Source organism: Calonectris borealis, chromosome W, assembly GCF_964195595.1.
Source record: "Calonectris borealis chromosome W, bCalBor7.hap1.2, whole genome shotgun sequence".
Taxonomy (NCBI): domain Eukaryota; kingdom Metazoa; phylum Chordata; class Aves; order Procellariiformes; family Procellariidae; genus Calonectris; species Calonectris borealis.
In genome coordinates this window covers 22,294,303-22,311,892 of record NC_134351.1, presented here as the reverse complement: position 1 = coordinate 22,311,892, position 17,590 = coordinate 22,294,303, and the positions used below count along the sequence as shown (strand labels likewise).

General features: G+C 52.7%; 1 pseudogene; it reads left to right on the top strand.

Moving 5' to 3' along the window:
* LOC142074942 (pikachurin-like) overlaps positions 1 to 17,590 on the top strand; it is a 172,274-nt pseudogene that overhangs the window by 76,321 nt on the left and 78,363 nt on the right.

Genomic DNA, 17,590 nt, shown 5'->3' with positions numbered 1-17,590 from the left:
GTCTATCCAGGCATTTCACAGGTAAAGACAGAGTGTGTTAAAGCCTCAATTTGCCTAAAGCTGTTGGTGATCAGAGGGGGAGGATGTAGCTGTAACAGCAAAATGGTCAGAACCTTCATTAATGTTTTAAAAGGATAGCGGCCACCTGATGTTTGGGGTGCCTTATAAACCTTTGATAAATACCTGCTAGACCATTTAAGGTAAGCTTTCTTTTTACACTAGAGTATATGTGTATACACATCTGTAACACAGCAAGTCACTCACACCTAAATCTCTGTCACGTGCAGTATCGTAATATTTTGCTATTATTTTTCCACAAGCGTGGGATTTTAGAGGGGCAACAGGTGAGGGGAGAAGCCTCTAAATTTGATTCCTAAGTCTGTGGGTGTTGGGTTTTTGTGTGTATTAGTCCACCCGCTTCTCTAATGCTGTTCCTTTGCATTTCTTCTGGCTTAGATAAGTGCATGCCCCCTGGACCGCCCTATCAGCCCCAGATTGTGGTACTTTCTGATTCAGAAGTTGCGTTATCCTGGAAATCTGGAGTCAGTGAAGGAAGTTCTCCCATCCAGTTCTACATGGTGGAGTTTATCAGGCAAGTTTGCCAGTGGAGTCCAAATGTCAGTGTTTGTGCACTACAGGTTTTTTTTCCTAAACTGCTCTATTAAACTGCGTATAGATTCTTCTCATGATTTATTTACTCGCTGTGTATAGTACACTTAGTTTTGCTCTCGATGTATGTTGTTTTACCATGAAAATTTAAAGACAAAGCCAGAAATAATCTAATTTGATATAAAATCACCAATAAGTCATACCTTCTGACTGAAGAAAATAAAGTCTAATTTGATCTGTTCCCTCTAATAAAAGCCTGGGTGAATGAAGTTTTAAGTTTCTCCTGTCATCAAATGCTGTCGAATCATGCTGTGAAAAGAGTCTGTGGCAGAGCAGTTCCCCTGAGCAGGTGTTGCGAATGAGTGGTTTTGTGGCCGCCTAAAGAATCACTGGCAAAGGTATCAGCAAAAGTGATTTTAATAGAAATTTATAGAAACGTGACTTAACAGAATTTGATGGCAAGGTTCACTCTATTACTTATTACATAGATTAAGTATACACAGGGGAAAATCATATCAGAATTGTGTTGGAATGATTTGTACAGAGATTGAGGATAAAAGGGTAAGGGGGGACCCTCCCGTTGAGTCACGAGGTTTAGAAAAGATCCGACTGGACCCAATCTTAGTCTCAGACTTGGACAACGGTCTGTGTCTAATACAAAAGGGGATAGGAAGGCCCTCCTGTTGGGTCACGAGGTTCAGAGTAGACCCCCTTGCTTTCTAAACTCCTTTTCAGAGAGGAGCCTAGGTGCGGCTGGATCTACCCCTAGCCTCAGACCTGGGCAACGGTTTATGCCTAAGGGATTATATGTGTTTAGCAGCCATTTAAAGTTCATTCACAGTTTTGAGGTAGATAATAAGATTCTAACAACACTTAATCATTAACTAATTTGGCAGTTACAAAGTGAGGTAGTCAATTTTACTACAACTACTAAAGCAGCTTAACTACAGATTGTGCTTATCATTGATTATCTAAATCAATACACACACACACACATACACAAAAGATCTAAATCAATTCATATATATGAATATGGTACCAAAAATAGATAAGTTTATAGAGGCCTAAAGCTAGATAAATTTATAAAGGTATAACTGTTAAAAATTCCTCTCGAGTCTGTGAAATACTCACGTTAAATGCCTTGGCATTTCTCAACGGACGAAGGGTTGAGCCCCAAGGAGTGTCTCGGGTGAGGAGTGTTTCAGCCCAGGTCCCGGTGGTCCTCCGAATATCACAAACTCGAGAGTTTGTGAACTCTGAGAGGCGTCCCGCTCAGAGGGAGATTCTGGGTGCAGCCTGCTGCGGTCCAGGAGAGCTCAAAGGGTCTCACTAAGGACCACTGTTTATAGGTTTGTTAGATGATTGGCTTTAGTCATCCATGACAATTCCCAGGATTTCAACAACAATGGTGCCGTTCCACTCAAGTTACAACTCAGATAGGGGTGTCAGGGAATGACGGATTATCCCCAACTTTGTCCCCGACCTGGGTTAGATAACGAAAGTTCTGGTACGGTGAGTGCTGTTCTTCACTTCGGCCATGCAAGAGTTCTGGGAACAGTCAAGGGACGCTTCACTGCCCAACTCATTACAGGAGGGCCAAAGTTTATCAGGAGTTCCTGAGATCATAGAGTGACCCTGGGAAAAACGGGGGTGTTCTAGTTTCGGCTGGGATAGGGTTAAATTTCTTCCTAGTGCTGTGTTTTGGATTTAGTATGAGGAGAATGTTGATAACACACTGATGTTTTCAGTTGTTGCTAAGTGCCCTCCTAGTCCAAGGACAGCTCCCGTGCCTACTGACTGAGCTAGGTACACAAGATGGGAGGGAACATAATCAGGACAGCCAGCCCAGCTGGCTAATGGGGTATTCCATACCATGTGACGTCATGCTCAGTATATGAATGGTAGGCGTGATCCAGGAAGTACCGATTGCTACTTGGTTATCGGTCAGCACAGGTGGTGAGCAATTGCATTGTGCATCACTCATTTTGTATATTCTATCATAATTTATTATCATTATTATTTTCCCTTTTCTGTTCTATTAAACTGTCTTTATCTCAACCCACGAGTTTTTCTCACTCTCACCCTTCCGATTCTCTCCCCATCCCACTGCGGGGGGTGGGGGGGAGTGAGTGAGCGGCTGTGTGGTATTTGGCTGCCTGCCAGGTTAAACCACGACAGTCCTTTTTGGCGCCCAACATGGGGCTCGAAGGGTTGAGATAGCGATAGATCTGACCAAAGAGTGTTAAGGCAAAATTGTTATAAGCATTCATCATATTGATTGGTCACAACGTTGATTTATTGGCTTTCAAAGTTGTGGGGCTGGCTCTCAATGTTGGGTCATGTAATACCTTGCTTGCAGTATGTGTTCCCTTTTGTGCTGTTTATCATTATTCGGAACTGGGCCAAGATTATCATTTTGCTGCTGTTTTATGAGGTGATAAGATTATTGGTCGCAAGTCTGATCTGGTATCTGTACTCAGCACTGCCGTCATCTCTGTACCTCGGGAACCACCTCTTAGAAACTATTAGTAATTGCACTTTTTTCTCCTCGGAGAATGAATTTAAGGGGAAGACAGGATGGGACACTTTCTCCCACTTGTTCATCTTCCCTTCCATATCTCCAGAAACTCCTTTTTCTTCTATCCTCCTCACGAACATGTCCACACTATTCCCTGAGAATTTTGAATATCCTTGGGATGTTCAAACAAGCGTGTTCATATTGCTATGTCTCCTGAATGTGGTTCAGGCCTTGTTTAGGGTTAAACAACTATTCAGGAATACTGTCCAGAGATCAACCCTCAGCAACAAGAAAAGAGGGAGGGCGAACGGCCGCGCATCGTCGGGGCAGGCAGAGCGGCGGGTCCCGGGAGTGGCGAGCGGCGGGAGATCAACCCGGGCAACAGACACGGTGGCTGCTCAAACCCCCACGACAACCCCTGTGGCTACTCAAACCCCAGCAACAGTCACTGTATCTTCTCCAACCACCGCGACAGGCACTGTGGCTACTCAAACCCCGGCGACAGACACCGCGGGTACTCCAACCCCCGTCACAGGCACTGCAGCCACTCAAACCCCGGCAACAGTCACTACAGCTATTCCAACCCCCACGACAAGCACTGCAGCTACCCAAACCCCAGCAACAGGCACTACAGCTGAACCAGAGGACCAACCCTTGCTGGTATCCGTCACCCCTGTACAGAAGAGGAAATCTTGGAAGCGGAGGTCAGGTCGTTTAGAAAGGGATGATGGAAAAGCAGGGCCATCACGAGGAGGGGAGGAGGAAGAGGAAGAACTCATAAACGAGATGGAAACCATGCGATCCCTATCCCTGAGTGAGTTGCGAGATATGCGGAAAGATTTCAGCCATCGTCCAGGCGAGCATATTGTTACCTGGCTGCTCCGAGGCTGGGATAATGGGGCCAGTAGCCTGGAATTAGAGGGGAAGGAAGCCAAGCAGCTGGGATCCCTTGCCAGGGAAGGGGGCATTGACAAAGCAATTGGAAAAGGGATACAGGTCCTCAGCCTCTGGAGGCGACTGCTGTCAGGCGTGAAGGAAAGGTATCCCTTCAAGGAAGATGTTATATATCGCCTAGGCAAATGGACCACTATGGAGAGAGGTATCCAGTACCTGAGAGAATTAGGCATGCTGGAGGTGGTTTATAGTGACCTGGACAACGACCAAATGCCCAAAGATCCAGATGAAGTCCAGTGCACGCGAACCATGTGGCAGAAGTTGGTATGGAGTGCACCAGCGTCATATGCCAATTAGTTGGCAGTACTGTGCTGGAAAGTGGAAGAAGCACCAACGGTGGATGACGTTGTTAGCAGACTCGGGGAGTACGAAGAAACTGTCTCCTCCTCCCTTGTCTCGGCTACGGAGAAACTGTCCTGGAAGGTCCAGGAATTCAAAGAGGATATGTCCTATTCTCCACCTGTATGGACCAGTATCTCAGCCATTAGGAGTCAGCGTTCTTCTGCTCAAGAGAGAGGATATAGAAAGTACACACCACGGGGCACCCTGTGGTTTTACCTGCGTGACCACGGAGAGGACATGAGGCAGTGGGATGGAAAACCTACCTTCATCCTAGAGGCACGGGTACGTGACTTGCAAGGAAAAACAATCACACAAGGGGGTTATCCCAGGAAAAATGCTGCTCCAGTTTTCAGGAAAAACCTGTCTCATGATGGTCCAGTTTCCAGTGAACAGTTCCCCAGACAGAGTAGAAGGGCTGATCTTACTTTGGATTGTAATGAAGAAATTCTTGACTCACGTTTGCAAGAAGTGAGAAGCGGATACTATGACCAGAACTAGAGGGGCCATGCCTCCGGCCAGGTGGAAGAAAGGGACAACCGGGATTATTGGACTGTGTGGATTCGATGGCCTGGCACATCAGACCCACAGGAGTATAAGGCTCTCATAGACACCAGTGCACAGTGTACCCTGATGCCATCAAGCTATAAAGGGTCAGAACCCATTTGTGTTTCTGGAGTGACAGGGGGATCCCAAGAGCTAATTGCACTGGAGGCTGAAGTGAGCCTAACCGGGAATGAGTGGCAGAAGCACCCCATTGTGACTGGCCCAGAGGCTCCGTGCATCCTTGGCATAGACTACCTCAGGAGAGGGTATTTCAAGGACCCAAAAGGGTACCGGTGGGCTTTTGGTATAGCTGCCCTGGAGACGGAGGAAATTAAACAGCTGTCCACCTTGCCCGGTCTCTCGGAGGACCCTTCTGTTGTGGGGTTGCTGAGGGTCGAAGAACAGCAGGTACCAATCACTACCACAACAGTGCACCGGCGGCAATATCGCACCAACCGAGACTCCCTGATTCCCATCCATAAGCTGATTCGTCGACTGGAGAGCCAAGGAGTGATCAGCAAGACTCGCTCACCCTTTAACAGTCCCATATGGCCAGTGCGAAAGTCTAATGGAGAGTGGAGACTAACAGTAGACTATTGTGGCCTGAACGAAGTCACGCCGCCACTGAGTGCTGCTGTGCCGGACATGCTAGAACTCCAATACGAACTGGAGTCAAAGGCAGCCAAGTGGTACGCCACAATTGACATTGCTAATGCCTTCTTCTCCATCCCTTTGGCAGCAGAGTGCAGGCCACAGTTTGCTTTCACTTGGAGGGGCGTCCAGTACACCTGGAACCAACTGCCCCAGGGGTGGAAACACAGCCTTACCATTTGCCATGGACTGATCCACACCGCACTGGAACAGGGTGAGGCCCCAAAACACCTGCAATACATTGATGACATCATCGTATGCGGCAGCACAGCAGAGGAAGTTTTTGAGAAAGGGGAGAGAATAGTCCAAATCCTTCTGAAGGCCGGCTTTGCCATAAAACAAAGTAAGGTCAAGGGACCTGCACAGGAGATCCAGTTTTTAGGAATAAAATGGCAGGATGGACGTCGTCAGATCCCAATGGATGTGATCAACAAAATAACAGCCATGTCCCCACCAACTAGCAAAAAGGAAACACAAGCTTTCTTAGGCGTTGTGGGTTTTTGGAGAATGCATATTCCAGATTACAGCCTGATCGTAAGCCCCCTCTATCACGTGACCAGGAAGAAGAATGACTTCAGATGGGGCCCTGAGCAACAACAAGGCTTTGAACAAATTAAAGGGGAGATAGTTCAGGCAGTAGCCCTTGGGCCAGTCCGGGCAGGACAAGATGTAAAGAATGTGCTCTACACCGCAGCCGGGGAGAATGGTCCTACTTGGAGCCTCTGGCAGAAAGCACCAGGGGAGACTCGAGGTCGACCCTTAGGGTTCTGGAGTCGGGGATAACAGAGGATCCGAGGCCCACTACACTCCAACTGAGAAGGAGATATTGGCAGCATATGAAGGGGTTCGAGCTGCTTCAGAAGTGGTTGGTACTGAAGCACAGCTCCTCCTGGCACCCCGACTGCCGGTGCTGGGCTGGATGTTCAAAGGGAGGGTCCCCTCTACACATCATGCAACCGATGCTACGTGGAGTAAGTGGGTCGCACTGATCACACAACGAGCCCGAATAGGAAATCCCAGTCGCCCTGGAATCTTGGAGGTGATCACGGACTGGCCAGAAGGCAAAGATTTTGGAATATCCCCAGAGGAGGAGGAGGTGACACGTGCTGAAGAAGCCCCACTGTATAACAAACTACCAGAAAATGAGAAGCAATATGCCCTGTTCACTGATGGGTCCTGTCGCCTTGTGGGAAAGCATCGGAGGTGGAAGGCTGCTGTATGGAGTCCTATATGCCAAGTTGCAGAAACTGCTGAAGGAGAAGGTGAATCGAGCCAGTTTGCGGAGGTGAAAGCCATCCAGCTGGCCTTGGACATTGCCGAACGAGAAAAATGGCCAGTACTCTATCTCTATACTGACTCATGGATGGTGGCAAATGCCCTGTGGGGGTGGTTGCAGCAGTGGAAGCAGAACAACTGGCAGCGCAGAGGTAAACCCATCTGGGCTGCCGCATTGTGGCAAGATATTGCTGCCCAGGTAGAGAACCTGACTGTAAAAGTACGTCACGTAGATGCTCACGTACCCAAGAGTCGGGCCACTGAAGAACATCAAAACATCCAGCAGGTGGACCAGGCTGCTAAGATTGAAGTGGCTCAGGTGGATCTGGACTGGCAACATAAGGGTGAATTATTTATAGCCTGGTGGGCCCATGACGCCTCAGGCCATCAAGGAAGAGATGCAACATATAGATGGGCTCGTGATCGAGGGGTGGACTTAACCATGGACACTATTGCACAGGTTATACATGAATGTGAAACATGCGCTGCAATCAAACAAGCCAAGCGAGTAAAGCCTCTTTGGTATGGGGGACGATGGTTGAAATATAAATATGGGGAGGCCTGGCAGATTGATTATATCACACTCCCACAAACCCACCACGGTAAGCGCTATGTGCTCACCATGGTGGAAGCAACCACTGGCTGGCTAGAAACATACCCTGTGCCCCATGCCACTGCCCGGAACACCATCCTGGGCCTTGAAAAGCAAGTCCTATGGCGACATGGCACCCCAGAAAGAACTGAGTCAGACAATGGGACTCATTTCCAAAACACCCTCCTAGACACCTGGGCCAAAGAGCATGGCATTGAGTGGGTCTATCACATCCCCTACCATGCACCAGCCTCTGGGAAAATCGAACGATACAATGGACTGCTAAAGACTACGCTGAGAGCAATGGGTGGTGGGACATACAAGCATTGGGACACACATTTAGCAAAGGCCACCTGGTTAGTCAACACTAGGGGATCTGTCACTCGAGCTGGCCCTGCCCAATCAAAACTTTTGTATACTGTAGCTGGAGATAAAGTCCCTCTCGTGCACATAAGGAATATGCTGGGGAAGACAGTCTGGGTTACTCCTGCCTCTGGCAAAGGAAAACCCATCCGTGGGATTGCTTTTGCTCAAGGACCTGGGTGCACTTGGTGGGTGATGCGAAAGGATGGGCAAGTCCTGTGTGTACCTCAAGGGGATTTGATTTTGGGTGAAAATAGCCAATGAACTGAATTTTATGATGTTAATTGTTATACGATATTGTATATCATTATTTCTATGGTTGCTATCAATGGTATAGCAGTGAAAATCACCCAGATTAATGAAGAATGAACTAACTCTGATGAAACCGAGCAAAGTGCAACGATGATAGAACTGGACGAGCGCAGCGACAATGGAATCAGAACTGGCTTCAGGATACAACAGTGCAACACCACACACCATCTCTCCTGCCCTGGAAGACTGTTATGAGAGATGGAGCCCAAAGTCATGGACTAAATGAACTCAGTGGACATTTTAGAGGGATGGCCCATAGACTAAGGGAATGATATCTCTCTCTGTGTTTGTGTATTTAAAAATAAAGACAAGAAATGTGGTGGTGATTAATTGGAATGTATTGAAAAATGTGAGACCTAGGCATGATGTAAATGGTATAGATTAAGGGGTGGATACTGTCCTGGTTTCGCCTGGGATAGAGTTAAATTTCTTCCTAGTGCTGCATTTTGGATTTAGTACGAGGAGAATGTTGATAACACACTGATGTTTTCAGTTGTTGCTAAGTAGTCTACTAGTCAAGGACATCCAGCTTCCATGCTCTAGAAGAAGCTGGGAAGGAACACAGCCAGGACAGCTAGCCCAGCTGGCCAATGGGTTATTCCATACCATGTGACATCATGCTCAGTATATGAATGGTAGATGTGTTCCAGGAAGTAGCGATCACTACTTGGTTGTCGGTCAGCGCGGGTGGTGAGCAATTGCATTGTGCATCACTCATTTTGTATATTCTGTCATTATTGTTATTATTTTCCCTTTTCTGTTCTATTAAACTGTCTTTATCTCAACCCACGAGTTTTTCTCACTCTTACCCTTCTGATTCTCTCCCCGTCCCACTGTGGGGGGTGGGTGGGGGGGGAGCAAGCAGCTGTGTGGTATTTGGCTGTCTGCCAGGTTAAACCACGACACTCACTCTGTGCATGGTTGCATGCTAACGAGGTACTGGCACATGCAATTAATATAGCCGAGAACAGCCCTGAAGTGGCACCAACAGCTTTTGGAGAACCACAGCGAGGACAGCGTGACAAGGAACGGGAAATTCAGACACAGGCTAAAGCTGGGAATGAGCCACAGCATCACTGAGAGTTTCCTGTGACGGCCTGGAGGCAGTCAGAGGAAGGGAAACCCGCCCTTGCTTGGCTTGCCGAGGCTGGTGCCCCATGTCCCACCATCAGCATGGCCACATGCTCCCCTGCTCCACGGAGGACAGAGGTACTCACTGGCAGGGGAATCCAGCCTGCTGTCCTGCAGGAGGTCCTGCCCTGCCACACCTCTCTACCCGATCCCATGGGACTGAATGCAGTAAGGTGGGTGACTCCCATGCCAGCCTGGGGAGGGGAAGAGTGTCACCAAAAGGGCTCCTCCCAAGGAACTGGCAACATGAGTACCCCCCCCCCGCCCCAGACCACATGAGGGACTGGTACTTTTGAGGGGCAGGTGCAAGGTGGGGGACAGCAACCTCCCCAACGGTCCTGGGACCCCAAACTCACTCCCCACATGTTGCCCAGCAATGCTAACTCCAAATCTATTTGCCTGCTGTCCTACAAGCTTCACCCACAGCTTTGCTTCTGGCATCCACCCCCAAAGAGGGTGCCCTTGGGGAATTCACATCCCCGCTCCTGCCCTAGCAGTCAGGCAAGTGCCAGGGACTGGTGCCAACCCATGGCACATTGCACACTCATCCTTTACTGGCTGCCTGGAAGCAGCCCCCCCACATTCAGCAGGGCTGTACAACCCCCCCACAGCAGGATCCACAGCACCAGTGCCAGCCCGTTACCTTCTCCCAGGCGGAGATGGCGAGGGTGAAGGGGTTGACATGCGTGCGGTGGTGCAGCAGGACTCCAGCAACCCGCTCGCCCTCCTTCTTAAAGGTGAAGGGCTCGTTCCAGTGCCCTCCACTCCTGTCCTCTTTCATTCCCATGCCATTCTGCAGGCTGAACATGATGGAGATGTCCACATCCTTGTCCCTCCCATTCTCCACCTCCCAGATGAACACTCCCACTGGCAGGCTGGAGTCCTGGCAGAGAAAGACAATGCCACATATAGGGCTGGTGCTCTGCAGTTAGCCGTCAGGAGCATCACTTCTCAGACCATGTGGAATGCAGCGGGAGCAAAAGCACCAGGAACAACTTGATCTTGGAGTCCACTGCCAAGCTGGGGAGCAGCAGCGGGAGCAGAGGATTTTGGGGGGCAGGCAATACAAAATTCAGATCACGAGCCCTGGGCTAGCAGACCCCCACACCAGGCAATGCACAGATGGAAAGCAGCATTTAAGGCTCAGACGGGTGTCTCACCACCCATCTGCTCAACAAGCTGCTACCCCAGCAAAGCACATGAGCCTGTAAGAGGAAGGTCAGGTGTGTTGGCAGCACAGCCTGCCGCCTTCACCCAGGGCTGGGAGCAAGCAGGAGCAGCAAGGCATCCCTTGCTGCCGTCCCTGACCTTCCGCATTGCTGTGGGGGTTCCTCTTGCCTGGGAGCATCGCTGAGCAGAGATGGGGGAAACGTTGGGAAAGCCCAGCTAATAAGCAGCTCTTCCCTTGGGAACGGCACACAAGAGCCAGCTAAAACACTCTCAGGAGCACCCAGCTGACAAACCAACCCACAAGTACAGGCTGAGGGTTTCCTAAAACATTAACACCAGATCCTTTGGGCAGTAAGGCCACAGCTCTGGACCTGCCATTCCAGGTAGGCAGGAGCTGGGATGGCCACAGGACAAAACCGAAGGCAGGGAACAAGCAAGACAAAGTGTCAGAGCACAGGTCAGAGGGGAAAGGAGCAGCTGCCAGAGCTAAGCACAGGGAAAAAGGGATTACTCCTCCCAGCACCAACCACCCTAGGAGGGGCAAAGCCTTCCAGGGTCTTGCTGTTACACACCTGGGTGGCAGCTGGCACTAGGGACAGGGTCTTGGGACAGAAATGACCAGGCTGGGAAAGAACATTAACAAAGCAGCAAGCCCAGTCATCTTCAGGCAACAAGATAAGGAACTCCTCTACTGCAGCATCCCTGGATGCACGAGCAATGCTTGAGGGCCAAAAGTTCACCAGCTCCAAGCCTCTGCTGCCCAAACAGGATGCACCGAGCATCTCACAGGACAGTCCCATCTCTGCCGTGCTAATCCTTTCCCCTTCCCACGCAGGCAGCTCTGCAAAGTCCCTGCCAACCTGCTCCATAAGAGCTGTGCTGCCGCAGCCCAGTGCTCCCATGGGACAGGCTGCAGTGAGCACGGGGCCATCACCTCCTTACCTTATAGTCATGGGGGATGACAGGAGAGACCTGGCAGCAAGTGAGCACCACGTTTTGCCCCGGGAGCTCATAGACCATCCAGGCACAGGGGTACAGGGTGTGGTAGAAGGCACAGTGGCCGCAGTAGCCCCAGTTCCAGCCCTGCAGAGCACTGGGTCTCTCCATACACAGGACCTGCTGGTAAACCATCTGCCCCTTGCAACACAGGTACACCGTGAACTGGAGAGGAGAGGAGCATGTGGAGGGGATGAGATGAGCCCAAGAGCAGATGCCTCAACCACCCAGGCTGCTGCAGTGCCTCTCACACCCCTTGCAGACCCCACGCGCCGTCCAAGCCCTACTGCACCTACCTGGTCAGCAACGACCATTTCGTAGTGATAAATGCCAGGATTCAGCTGCCAGTGGCAGAACTCGCCCCGCCAGCCACGGGTGATGGTGCCTCCCCCAATCCCACCCAGCAGGCACCCTGGCAGAAACACCTGAAATTAGCACCCTGGTTCCTCCCCGCAGTGGGATCTGGCCCAACAACCCCCCTGTGCAGCTCCAGAGGCCCCTCAGCACTGCCTACACCCCAGAAGCGACTTGACCCACTCTCCCCCTCTAGCACTTTGACAGCCCCACGTGAATCCCTGCCCACCCAGCAAATGCTGGCATTGCCTCCCACACCACCCCAGTGCCCAAACTGGAGGCTGACTGTAGATCTGCTGTAGAGGAACAGCACATAAGAGGTCAATGAAGGCAGATTTCTTCTCTATGCGGGTCTTCTTGTACCACCACCTGAAATATCTGCAAGCAAGGGAAGGAGAGGTATGAAAGATGACAGGATCTGGCATCACTGCACAGGAGGATGTGACTGGCACACATTGCAGCTGCCCCTCTTGTAGAGATGTACAATGGGGACCTGTGTTCCAGAGCGCGTGGGGTGACATCCCCTGCCATCCATCTGCAGTGTGTATCAGTCAGCAGACATGAGCGGGCAGAGCTCAGGCAGCCCAGGGCTGCCTGCAAGGGCACAGCGTGAAAACAGAGCACTCCAATACCAGAGAGCAGGGCTCCCAGCTCATGCAGGGAGCTTTCCCAGCCGCCCCACCAAGAAGCGGCAACACACACAAGGACCACCACCACACCTGGTAGGGCACGTCCTGCTAAGGAAGGTCTCAGAACAGAGGCACAAGCTCGGAGAAGCCATACACTGCTCCGGGGATGTGAGCCTTGCTCTTCCACCTCCATGTCCCCATTGCCACACACAGCCCTGCCACATCCCCGGGGGCAGATGGCACAGGGCAGCCTTGCCCTGTAGGAGGTGATGCTTGCTGTCTGCAGCTGGCAGGATCCCAGGGACTCACCTCTGCTCGCACACCGGCTGTGCAGCCAGGCACTGCCCATCAGATGATTCCCAGGCCTTTGGGTGAGAAATTAAGAGACACCCAAACAGGGGCACACCCACACCTGGGTGTGCCGGCACCACTCCAGGCAAGAGGAGCAGGGCTGAGCTCCCATGTCAGCACTCGTAAGGGACTGGCTTTTGCTAATAAACCACCCCAAATTAAATCTTCCATCTGGAGACAATTAGCATACAGAAACCAGCTACCAGATTAGAAGAAGCTGCTGAACTTCCCTGAGCAAACAGACAGGCAAGACCCAAGTGGCAGCTCTGCAGCCCCAGGTGCCAGGTGGGCACAGGAGCCCCTGTGGTGGGGAACATCCCTGAGCTACCCACGGGCACTGGTGCCATACCGCCAAGAGGAGAAAGCCACCCCAGCTGGGAGCCCACAGCCTGTCCTGCTCCAGCAGCTCACAGGATGCAGAGCCCAGGCAGTGGGCAATGAGTGAGCACTATTCCCCCTGGGACATGTACCCCTAGCTTCAAGGGGATGGGGGCATCAAGGGGGAGAGGCTCTTCCACAACACCCCCTGCTCCTACACACTCCTCCCCAGCAAAAACAACCCACTCTTGCCTTTTCAGCTGCATGGTCACCAGACATTCACCTTTATTCACCAACTTTTAAGGTCCCCAAATCCCTCTCAGGATGAGATTTTCTGGGATGCAGTCATGGGACCCAATTGCAGCCTGCTCTCCATTCCTATGTACTCACCTTCACATTTGACTGTTTAAGGACATTTTGCCTGCAGAGGTCCAGGGCACCAAGAGAACCAGCCTGTCATGCACGACTGCCCTGAATCGGGGCCTGCTGCTGTCTTCGAGCTACATCTGCTGCAACTGTTCTTCTCCTAGCCGAGACAGCCCTGGCTTTATGCTGCCGAGGTGAGGTTTTGGCAGCATGCTCTCTCTCTCAAGGAAATTTTTTTTTTTTTTTTTTTAAACCCAATGTAGAGAACCAACCCAGCTGCTTCCCCAGCAGGTTTCTGGCAACAGGAAATAAGGTACCCAGGCAGAGCAGCTGCAGCACAGCCTGGTGGGGCATCCTGGCTCCTTGGAAAGGAGGCAATGGAGGGATTTCAAAAAGCATTTTTTCCAGGAGCACGCAGCGGGAGAGGTTTGTGATTTACAACCAGCCACTGCTTGAGCTGTTTTGCCGTCTGCCAGTTTCTTCCCACATGGCACAGGCAGAGAGGAGAAGGTGGTCGATGCCTAATTGCTGGCTATTAACAGCTCTCCCAGGGCTGCAAAATAACCAGGAGAAAGTCTTCATGTTCTGCAACACCAAAAGCCCTGCCAGGGCCAGAGGGCATTTCTTTCCCTTCAAATTGGCAGTGGAATTAAAACCTGTCCAGACATCACCCAGACGTTCTGGATTCATGCTGTAACCCTCTCCCAGGGCACACCAGCCACCTCTGCGGAAACCTGCCCACACCTCTCCTCCTGCCCCGCCAGCCCCAGCACCTGCTGCAGCCTAAATATTCGCACAACCTTTTCTTTCCATATTTGCAGCTGTGGGTGTCCCCACAAAGGAGTTACCCTGATGAGCCCTGATTAACAAAATCCCACCCCAGGGCTGTCAACACCCCTGGCCATGCCAACTGCAGCAGGGGCTGGTGCTGCAGGAAAGAACACCCATTAGCCAGAGGTTTAACTCAACATGATACCACGTCAACCCAGGATGTGGTGGCTCCTCTGCAGGTCCTAGACTTCCTCGGCCAAAGACATACAGCAACCCCAAGGCACTCCCAGCCATCTTGGGAGGTACGAGTGCCTGTACCAGGCAACTTTGCACTTCTGGTGCTCCAAGCCATGCCAGATTTTGAGAGCACCACTGGCACGGGTGCCCCTGAGAGAGGGGCTGCTGCTCATCACTGGCCATTTGGGAGAGATCACGCCAACATGCAGGGCTCCAGAGGTTCAGATCCACACACTGTGCCATGGGACCGAGCTCCAGGCTCCTCTGGCAGCATCAGCACGCAGGTTTCCATCAGCTGGCTGCCTCTGCCAGGCAGACACGTGGATGCCTGCCAACACCAGGAGCGCACAGCCTCCCATGCTTCCTTGCATCCCCACATTAACCACCCCTCGCCAGTCATCACCACTGCCCTCGGGTTTTAATTCAAACCCATGCAGGTATTTCTCACGGCCCTGGCTCTTCCTCTCCTCTGCTCTCTAGGCTGAAATCTCCTTGCAAGGAAGCTTTGCCCTGCACAAATATTTTGAGATCACAACCAAATTGTCTCCTAAATTTGTACAAGGGAAGAGGCAGTAGTTTGACTTTTAGCTTCTTGCTTAAAAGCCAGTCTTTTGAACCTTAAAACCTTTTTCTAGGACCGATACAAGCCACTTCCATTCTGAGACCCCAATGAAAACAGGCCAGGAGTGGCCTCCCCAAGCCAGCGCAGAGGCGATCACCTCTCCCTGCTCACCCCACCAGAACTTCACACCTTCCCACACGCTCAGCTCGTCCCCAACCTGCTGCGGCAGCTTTTCCAGCAGCCTTTATCTCCCGCACACGACCCACACTCTCCCTTCCCTGATGCCCAGACTCGCACCGGGGATGTCTCAGGTCAGAACGGCATGCCGTGCACCCCGAAGCGATCCGCTATCTGCCCCTTCATCAGGCTTTGCACGAACAAGCTTTACAAGCAGTAACCTCCAAGGACATCGAGCAGGGCCAAGGCACAGCTTCCCGCCCCAAACGCTTTTTCCCGGCCCTCAGAGGGAGGGCAGGAGCAGGAAAGGGCTCAGAAAATGGAGGCAGGAGATGCAAAGCAAGCACAAGGAAATAAATCATGCTGTCATCGGTTTCAACGTTCAGCCTGATAGGTACACAAACACTGCCAGCACCCAGGCAGAGGTTTTAAAGGTTAAAATAAGACTGTTGTTTCCCACACACATTTTTCCTGGTTACTTCCAGCTCACCCTAATGCAAAGTCAGCCCTGCTATGCTCCGGGAGAAGTCCCCATTCCCAAACCTGCTATAATGCATGGCATTTCAAAATCCTCCTAATTAACCTCAAGTTTAATCTCCACCTGCCAAAAGGTGCCTTATGCAAGGGGCTGAGCACCTGACACTGGCCAGGGAAGATGAGGCAGTGATGGGCAGCAGCAAGCCTCAGGGGTGGGAGATGGGAGTCTCCCTACCTACCTCACCCCCAGAAGCAATGCCCAAAGCCCTCCCAGCTCCTGCTCAGTTTTGGGGAGCCCGAGCATTGGGTGCTGCCCCTAAGCCAGCTTCGGCCAGTCTGCACCAGTGCTGGCACCTGGGAGGCAGGTGGGTGCCAGCAGCTCGGGGCAGGAGGAGAGCAGCTCCCTCCAGCCCAGGGCCTTCTGTGATCTACCGCGCCCTGCCCTCCGCGCACCGGGCATCGCAGTGCCTCCCTGGGGCGAGCCGCCCACCAGCACCGGGGTGCTCGGGTGCGGCACGGTGCTACCACGCCCTGCCCCCGGGACACCCCCTACCCCTCGCCTCCCCTCCCGGGATGGCCCCGGTCCCTGTTTTCCCCCATACCGCAAGGCGAGGCCGATGTGCCGCAGGACGTCACGGAGCGGCACATCGGCGGCACTGTAGGGCTGCCGCACCTCCTCAAAGCGGTGCGCCAGGCAGACGCGGCCCAGCGCCGCACCCTCGTACCACCACATCAGCAGCACTGCCATCGCCGCCCCCTACCCCGCGCGCGCCCTCTATCACCGCGCACGCCGCCACGGCACGCGCCGCCCGCGCCCCCGGGGCACGGCGCCCCACGCGCTGCCGAGCGCATCCGGAAACCCGGACCCGCCCCGCCGCCGGCGCGACCCGCAATCCCTAGGGCGCCCGACCGAGCGCTGCCGAGCGGAGCCCGAGAGACAGTTCCCGAGCCCCGCCGAGCGGGTCGGGATGAGCCGCTGAGCGGCTGAAGGGAAGCCGGCCCCGGAGTGACGCGGGGCGGTGAGTGGGGCCGGGGCCGGGGGCTGCGGGGGGCGTGCGCTCCTGCGCGCTGAGCCGGGGCGGTCCCTGGCCCCTCTCGTGGGTGTTTATGTTTGTGTGTTTGAGGTCGGGGCCGTCCCTGAGCCCCGGGGGGGGGTAGGGCTGTCCCTCACCCCCAGCAGTATGTCCTGACCCCCCCACGTCTGTGTGGGGGTGGGGGTGTGTGTGCATGTATGTGTATGGCCAGGGCTGTGCGTGTTTCCCCTGTACACCTCGGGGGGGGGGGCGGGGGGGCTGTCTCTGCCCCTACCCCCCCCCCCCGTGTGTGTATGTGCAAGGCCAGGGTTGTCCCTGACCCCTGTACGTGTCTGTGTGCTATGTCTAGAGCTGGGGCTCTCCCTGACCTCCCCATGTGCATGTGCCCAGCCTGGCTGTTGCCATTCCCCTGCTGTTACAGCACCCAGCCCTCTCTCCATGCCCACTGTTGTTTTTTTTTTTTGGCAGATGTGCAGCAGAGCTGTCCACGCCATGATTGAGGTATTGGCCAAGCTGGACCGCAGGCCCGTCTTCCTGGCAGGGGAGGTGCTGGAGTGCATGATCACTTTTACCAACCCGTTATCGGCCTCGTCCACCTCTGCCAGCAGGTACAGCAGCCTGCGCCAGTGGGCCCCTCTGCACGTGAAGCCTTACGGTGGCAGTGCTGTCTGGTTCCCTCCAGTGATAGAGGGAACTAACACTTAAGGGTTAATAGCAGAGCCATTGTCTGGCTTGCTAGTGCAATCTTTTGCAGCTAGCAACTCGGATAGACAAGATGCTGTTATAAGCATAACAAATATTGTAAGCAGAAGTTACAAAGGCTGCATAGATAACAGGATCCTTGAATTACTAAACTAA